General features: G+C 32.7%; 1 long non-coding RNA gene across 1 annotated transcript in view; it reads right to left on the bottom strand.

Annotated features, from left to right (window-relative positions):
* The window catches only part of LOC109206398, a 2,377-nt gene extending 1,664 nt beyond the window's left edge, over positions 1-713 (bottom strand). The window contains exon 1 of the long non-coding RNA XR_002064855.1: positions 605-713. This is a non-coding gene — a long non-coding RNA (uncharacterized LOC109206398). The remainder of the gene's footprint in view (positions 1-604) is intronic.
* Between the last annotated feature and the right edge of the window lie 8,113 nt (positions 714-8,826).

Genomic DNA, 8,826 nt, shown 5'->3' with positions numbered 1-8,826 from the left:
AAGAAATTAAGAGGTAGAAAAAGAAATGTTTGAAAAATTCCCAAGAGGTGAAGAAAACACAATAATAAGGGATCTGATATGTAAGTTAACATTTAAAATTAATTAATAACATGATTTAAACAAGTCTACATTTTCTTTTCAATGATAAAAGTTATTGTCAAATCATCAAATCAACATGTTTCCAGCTTTTAATTAATACATCTCATTGCAACGAGGATAACGCATTCTGCAGCTATATATTAGATTTCAAGCTATGATGTCTTCAATCTTATATTTAACTACAATAATATGTGATGCAATTTTCAGAATACACACGTAAGCACACAATTTTCAGCTTCATATGACAAATGGAAATCCTAAAAGATTAGGGACACTTTTTAAACTAAACCTTTATTTGAAGAGATGTAATGTTTGAGCATATCCCATACTAGTAAGACATATAGCTATTGTATCACATCCGCATGATGAAAGAGGTCTAAAATATTACTGCAATTATCGGTATGTTAAAAGACAACAACATTGACACAACAATAGTTTCTACTTCCATTTTTACATATCCAAGAAATATAAACTTATTAAAAATAAATTTTTTAAATCTACTAACCCGTTGAGTAATGAATTTATTCATTTGAAGAGGATGGTGATAAAGGTTGATCAAATACTGCACTTGCAAGTCGATCATGAACAAGTCCCAACCATAGCTTACTAGGCGCCATAATCTTGGTGCATGTAAAATAAATACAAAAAAAATATTAGTACAACAACCAAAAGAGGTAAGAATTAAATATTATTTCGACCACGTCAATGTACTAAACATGAACAAAATACATAAAAAGTGCATCAATATAGTTAGAGAAAAGAATATAAAGAATAAGAAACAAGAGACAGTGTCGCTTAAATTTTACAAACATTGAAGATTCACTCTTTAAATTTTCATAAACCTTGAAGATGCATCAGCCAACTCAACCTTAATCCTATGATAATAAACCAAAAAAAATAGGAAAAACATCTAACTTGGTTCAAGAGAGATATACAACATCGACACAAAACCATAAAAAATATGTTTCTATATATTTTGCAAACGGAAGATCATTGTAACAACTCCACATAAAGTATGCCTTCATAAATAGGCTCTCCTACAGGTTTACAAATACTCTCCGAGATTATCATATGAAATCGACAACTTTGAGTCAGGGAGCTTTGGTTCATTTAGAGGAATTGTCAAACTTGGAAGAATCACATCTTTCCATTACGTTTTTGCACTCTTTACTTGATCCTATGACAATTGTGTTGAACAATACGGCACACTTGTGATTAGGCATTTCAGAAGCTTAATTACAAAGAAAAATACAAAATACTATTTTTCTTGCGTAAGCAATTTTAAAAAAGACACACGAAATGGTTTATGTAATTTTGCTTCTCCTTTCTCTTCACTGATTTACATTTCTCCCTCTTACTCTTAGATACCTACTAGAAGACAATATATCAGAAAACCAAAAAAGACATTAGGGCACTTCTTTCAGAAAACGAAAAAAGATATTAGGACTCTTCTTTCAGAACAAGTATTTTGTCTCATCAAAGAAAAAGATCTCACATAGAAGACTATGATTACATTCCTTTACCCATCCAAAGTGAAAATACATATAATTATGAAGTACTAAAACTCAATTCTAAAATCGATCATTAAAAATAGAGGATTATCCTCAGAAATTATCCGATTGACGAGTGTATTCAATAATTAATCATCCCACCTCTTTTTAATTTCAATCATAGCTACTAACAGATGTGCTCACATCAGTACATACAACATAGTCCGAAAAAAATTTGAACAGAAAAGCTATAATCATTAGTCCAAAATTAAATTTACAAATACCACAAGAAAAAAACCCTAGATTGAAACATACAATGTAAACCCATGACTGGTGAAAATTCGACATTCTACAACTACAATCAATAGTTGCAAAAGTCCAATTAATAGTTACAAAGGCAGAAACTTATATTGATGAGGAGAAATTCACAATTAATAGTTACAAAAGTGGAATTAATAGTTACAAAAGCAAAAACTTACATTGATGAGAAGAAAACTATAAGAATAATGTATTTTCTTTATCAGTCACGCGAGACAATGACCAGACCAACAAACGAGCCGGTGATGGCAAGCAGTAACGAGATAAGGCTGAAGTTCTTTTAACCTTGAATGTGTTTTGCAATTAAAACAGAGAGGTTGGGGGTTTTTGTTTTCGTTGGGGGAGGGGGAGGGGGAGGGGGGAAGGGTGAAAGACGTGGGTTGTGAAAAATAAAGAGGGAAAGTTAGCGCCTTAATTTTTTTTTAATTACGACCGGATATTAAGCTTTTTAAAGGCTGAATAATATCCCTCGCTGAAATGGTATTGAAAATTGACAATTAACGACTGGAAAAAAATTGGGTCGTCATAGATACACTTATTACGACCGGATTCATATCCCTTCGTTAAGAAATAGTCGCTAAAAGTCAAGTTTCTTGTAGTGTCTGTTGATGACAGATTTACATTCCTTGATTTTATCTAAGGAATATATATATATATATATATATATGTACCAGATTTTTTGGATCTGTTCTATCCGCATTTGAGCTACCGTCTAATTCTTCTCATTCCTTTAAATACATTATCATTTTGGTATACCACTTTAAAAAAGTCTTTCTCTAGCCCGTATGCTAATGATTTAAGTAGTAGAGATGAGGAAAACTATCATTTTATGGAGCTAATCAGCTTATTTGCAACTAGATTTAGAAGTTAAAATGTTCTCCGGGTTTATAACTCTTTTTTCTGATTAATATGGCCCGATATGTTGTTAATGCTAATGCTGAAAGAAGCAAAAAGAATTTAAACATCATAGAACAGTTATAACTTATAAGATCAGCAATATTATATGGGATGGAAGTTAATGTTGGGTCGTTAAAGTCGAAGACATCCACAAGATCAGTGTCGCTGAGATGTGGATGTATAAGATAAATGTGTGGTTATACAAGATTAGACAAGATTAAAAATAATCACTGCTCAGGATAAAATGAAAGAAGGTCGGTTGAGAGGGTTTGGTCACGTCTTGTGTCAACTTCTAGATGCACCGGTCTATAGGTGTGAAGCAATGACAGAAAGTATTAAAAGAGAACGAGGTGGACCTAAAATTATATGCAAGGATATATATATATATATATATATATATATATATATATATATATATATATATATATAAATTTTTGGAATACATGCAGATTTAAGGAAAAATAGGATAAAATGGAAGAAAAATATCTATATAGGCGATACCAATTAGTTGGGGAGATATTTTAGTAACGTTACTACATTTTGCCGTAGGTGTCCTAGGAGTTTTTTAGCCTTGTTAGAGGCATAGTTCTTGTAACGTTAGCATTTGATGAATTTAAATGGAAACACATGTTCATGAGAATTCATATAGTCGATCACAACTTCTATGAGAATGAGACCCAGTTGCTTTTGTTTCTATAGTGAAACAAGAGAAAAATTGAATTCTCAAAAGCTGCATATTTTGCATACGCTATTGATCATGTTCTAGGACTGATGAAATTGACTCCCGATCATTTTTTGCAAAAAAAAAAAAAAAAACGGGAATAATACCTCAAATAAACTAGTTCAATTGAAAAACAATCAATAATGGTGTCCTCCAAATCGAACACTTTCACAAAGTTGAAATTAAATTTGTGAAATCGCAAAAGTTTGCAAGGATTCATTAGTATGAATCTTGAAAAGTACAGAACCAATAACCGAGCTCCATTTTTCAAGATTATCCACTTCATAAGAGCCCAAGCGATATCAAGCTCTCAACATTTTTATGGGTAACATCCAGCGTTGGATGCGATGCCGCCTCATTGTTGTACATTTTATTTGCTTCACAAGCCTCTAACTGCAGATGTTTCAGAAAGCAATGTCCGAATCTCAAACATGGTGGTGGAAGAGTGAATACTCTTTGTTCTTTGACTTTGGACTTCTTTATCTGAATAAGGAGTGAGTTATAGCATATATTTAGTTTTTATCTGAATGAGAGTTGAGTTTTGTCATATATTAAGGTGGGATGTGACTATGTATATTCCACTTCAATTGTAATTTCACCTCCTATTCCATATCGATCTGTGATGTCCTGATACTGATACCATAAAGTCTTGCTTGATAGCTTCATATTTGTAAGATTTCTCCTTAATTTGTTGCTTTACTATACCGAAATGGAAAATAGTTGATCATACTTTCCCAATTAATGCAGTTAGTAACTTGTTGTCTTTGTTCCTTAACCCCACAAAAGAATTTTGCCTATATTGGTGTAGTTTAGCTTGTAGTAGGATGTAACTTGCCTTTTCCAAGTTACAGAACTCATCTATTATGGTATGTTAACTATAATTATCGATCAGGTGATGTGATAGTGTGAAAAAGATTTTACCTTGTTAGTGTACAGTAGTTAAACTCCAAAAGCACTGGCAAAGCATCTTGAAATATCAACGAGATTAACGATACAGATGGTATTATATATAGATAAAGATTCATGAATAGTTTAACAGAAATTTCAACATATACTGTACAGATGAAGCACCCAAAAACAAAAATTCTAACTTTACGCCAAGAAAGGTAGCAACTCTCGCTTCTTAGATGGTGTAAAAATTAATTTTTCTGAACCAAATATTTACCGTAGATAAATTTGCATTATGTTTTTTTTTTTTTTTGTCCTTTTATGCAGAGAGTACCAAAAAGTCGTAAATAACGAGAGAAAAAAAGATGAGAATCTGCACCGTCTCCTCGATTTTCATCAGGTTACTATTTTACTCAGAGTTTAAATTATTATCATAATTAATCAGGAACAACCTTTCCATTAAATTCATCTCCACATGAATCCATGTGCTCAAAAATGTTACCCACTCGCTTTAATTATAGATCCCATTATTTTATTTCTTATTTTAATTTAAAAGAGGAAACATCTTGACCCCCAAACCCCTTCCACAAACCACACGCAAAAACTCTTTTCATACTATGCTATTATTGAACTTTATCTAAGCTGGAAAGTACAATCTATCTGTATACTAGTATTACTCATCATCGAGATAAAGTAGGTTGTGTAATGTTGGTTTTTTATAAAGTGGTGTTCAGTCAATTTGTGCGCACTTTGACTATATTTCAGATTTTTGCTATCTTCCACCAGTATTGACATAAGATAATTCTGCATATTAAAGTTTAGTTAGATGGAGGAAACAATCGCCTATTTTTTTTCCTACCCTTATTTAGTTGAAGGTTAGATCAGACCCATAAGTGCTTAAATATGTAAAGTTGGTAACCAAGCTCTATGGCTAGATCAAGAGTTTACCATTCAAGATTTGTATGTTCCACTCTTTAATAAATGAGTAAAAAGACCTTGTAATTGGAATTGGTGTAATTACTAGGGTAATAATTACACAACCTAGTAATTACACAGTTGTGTAATTACGATAGCCTGTTTGTTTGTCATAGTGTTATTACAAGTTTACTGTTTGGTTGCACAAGTGTAATTACACAGTTAGATTAAATTTTAAATTAAATAATTATCAAAACTAAAAATTAATATAATAAATATATACCTATAAGATTTTATAAGTATAAATGATAATATATTTGGTATTTAAGATGTATATTTTTTCGTGAATATACATTAACTAATAATCATATATTTATAACTAATATTTTTAAAATAATTTATATATATATTTTAAATTAATAATATTTAGTTTAGATACTTACAAAAACTAAAAAAAATATACGTTTTGTAGAACATCATGGAATTCATGTTTGATAAAATAAATTAATATTTACAAATATAATGTCATAACATTATTCAAATGTTTGACAAAAGTAACAATTCTAACTAAAAGAAATGAACAACATGCAATGTGATTCAATACTACTAAAACAAGTAAATTGGAACCATGAATATAACACAATTTTAAAATTCAAAAAAATTAAAATAGTTTAACATATGTCAAATTCCAACATAATACTAGTAAGTTCCAGTGCAACTTAATAATTAGGAAACATGATATGTTTATAACCACATTCAACACGAAATTCCACTTTAATTGCATCACTCATTATATGCCAAGTTTGTTAATAACTCATTATTTCTAATATTAGGAGGTGTAGTTTTAAAAAATAGAATAATAAAATAAATAAAAATAAAATGTAGTAAGCAATTACATGGAATCACGTGAAGTAAAGATAGAGAAATAAAAGATAGATAATGTACAAAGAAAAATATATTTTAAAATTTCAAAAAAAATTAAAAAGTAAAAATAAAATTAAAAATTAAAATGATAGGAATAAAAACAAAAAGGAAAGAAACTAAAAAGTAACCTTGTAATTACACAGTGTAATTACTACCAATTCTCACCTCCCCTTGAAAATTGGAGAGTGTAATTACACCCCTCCAATTACACCCAATTCCATGCTGACCAAGTAATTACTTGACCAAATAAATATGTCAAATTGTATAATTACATCCAATTACACCCAAATTCATTAACACGGTGGGTCATTATTGCGCTACCGACTCATATGTTCAGTGTCATTATAGATATCATTCAAACTGCTCTCTAAAGTTTTCTTTTGTTTAATGGCTTGTTTGGTACAAGGATAAGATTTCACGACCCAAATTTTCCATCCTCGGGAATCGTGATGGCGCCTACTCGTAGAAGCTAGGTAAGCCACGATTTTAGAAAGCATTAACTCTTTTTGTTTTCAATTCCTTTTTAACCAACTAAATTACGGGAAATAAACAAATAAATTACAGCGGAATATGAAATTTAACGGAAGTCTTAAATAAAATATAAAACCAAAACATCCTGAAGACCAACACGTGCCTCTAACCAGAATCTGGTGTCACAATATCCACGGACTGTCTAGGATTACTACAAATAAGTGTTTGAAAGAAAAGAACATAGTCTGTCTCGAGTACAAATGACAACAGAACATAAAAACTGAAAGAAGAGACGTCGGGCCTGCGAACGCCAGCAGGGCTACCTCGGAGTCTCGGACTGAAGGATAGCTCCCAATCTATTGCTGATGACCAAATGCTACTCTAGGACCTGGATTTGTGCAAAAGAGCACAGAGTGTAGTATCAGCACAACCGACCCCATGTGCTGGTAAGTGCCCAGCCTAACCTCGGCGAAGTAGTGACGAGGCTAGACCAGACTACCACATAAACCTGTGCAATTATATAATATACAGCGGAAACAAAGAAGAAATAAACAAGTAAAGATGGGAGGGGGAAACATGTTGCAGGGAGATAACAGTTCCGAATAAAACATCAAGTAAGGAAAGGAACGACATAACTACAATGTCAACAAGAAGCAGAAATCAAATAAGTGCACGGCATCACCCTTTGTGCTTTTACTCTCGTCCTCACCAAGCAATAATATAATGAAAGCGTGCACGGCATCACCCTTCGTGCTTTTACTCTCTTTCCTCACCAGAGCAATTAGAATAATAAAATGTGCACGGCATCACCCTTCGTGCTTTTACTCTCTTTCCTCACATATAATCAATAAAATGGGCACGGAATGGTACATCGTGCGGCACGGCATCACCCTTCGTGCTTTACACCCTTTCCTCACAATAGCAAATAATGCACGGCATCACCCTTCGTGCTTTAACACTCTTCCTCACCCAAACAACAAAAACAAACAAGGGCAAGGGAAATAAACAAGAACAAATAGGAATCCCGGCAAGGGAACAACTATTAAACAATTAAATCCCGGCAAGGGATCAACAATGAAATAATTAAATCTCGGCAAGGGAACATTCCAATAACTCTTTCTCTATCTTTCCATTTTACTCCATAACTCACTTTACCACTTGAGTTAATGCTCCAAAGGGTTCAATCATCTCATATACTTTCGCAATTCATAATATAACTCGAGCCAATGCTCCAAGATGTTCAAAGGACTCAATTCCTTCCACAAACATTTCACAACAACTAGAAATCATCACTAAGGCATGAAGAATACAATGGAATCAAGATATTCACAATATAAAGACTCACGGTCATGCTAGACACCGACGCATAGATATTCGTCACCATGCCTATACGTCGTACACGACTAATACCACATAGCAAATAGGACTCAACTCCTAATCCCTCAAGCTAAGGTTAGACCAAACACTTACCTCGATGCCTTGAACACAACTCAAGTCTCAATTATAGCTTTACCCCTTGATTCTACCGCCAATTCGCTCGTATCTAATCACAAATGACTTAATTACATCAATAACCACTAAATGAATCAGCCCCAATGCATGAAAATGAGTTTTCCAAAGTTTTACCCAAAAAGTCAAAAATTGCCCCCGGGCCCACGTGGTCAAAACCCGAGGTTCGAACCAAAACCCGATTACCCATTCCCCCACGAACTCAAATATATAATTTATTTTGAAATTGGACCTCAAACGAGGTCCAAATCCCCAATTTTTGAAAAACCTAGGTTCTACCCAAAACATCCAATTTCCCCCATGAAAATCTTTGATTTTAGGTTGAAATCATGTTAAAAGATGTTAATGATTGAAAGAAATGAGTAAAAACTAACTTACAATTGATTTCGAAGAAGACTTGTTCTTGGAAAATCGCCTAAGTGTGTTTGGGTTTGAGAAAATATGAAAAATGAAGCTCAAAATCGTTTAAGTATAAAAATTGCAGGTCTCGGTTATGGGAAATGCGAATAGGGATTCACAATTGCGAACCCCGACCTCTGCAGATGTGGGAAATGCGAAACAAATGCGAACCCTTCATAATTTCCCAGCTTTCGC

The sequence above is a fragment of the Nicotiana attenuata genome, unplaced genomic scaffold, assembly GCF_001879085.1.
Source record: "Nicotiana attenuata strain UT unplaced genomic scaffold, NIATTr2, whole genome shotgun sequence".
Classification (NCBI taxonomy): Eukaryota; Viridiplantae; Streptophyta; class Magnoliopsida; order Solanales; family Solanaceae; genus Nicotiana; species Nicotiana attenuata.
This window is presented reverse-complemented; position numbering and strand designations above follow the sequence as displayed.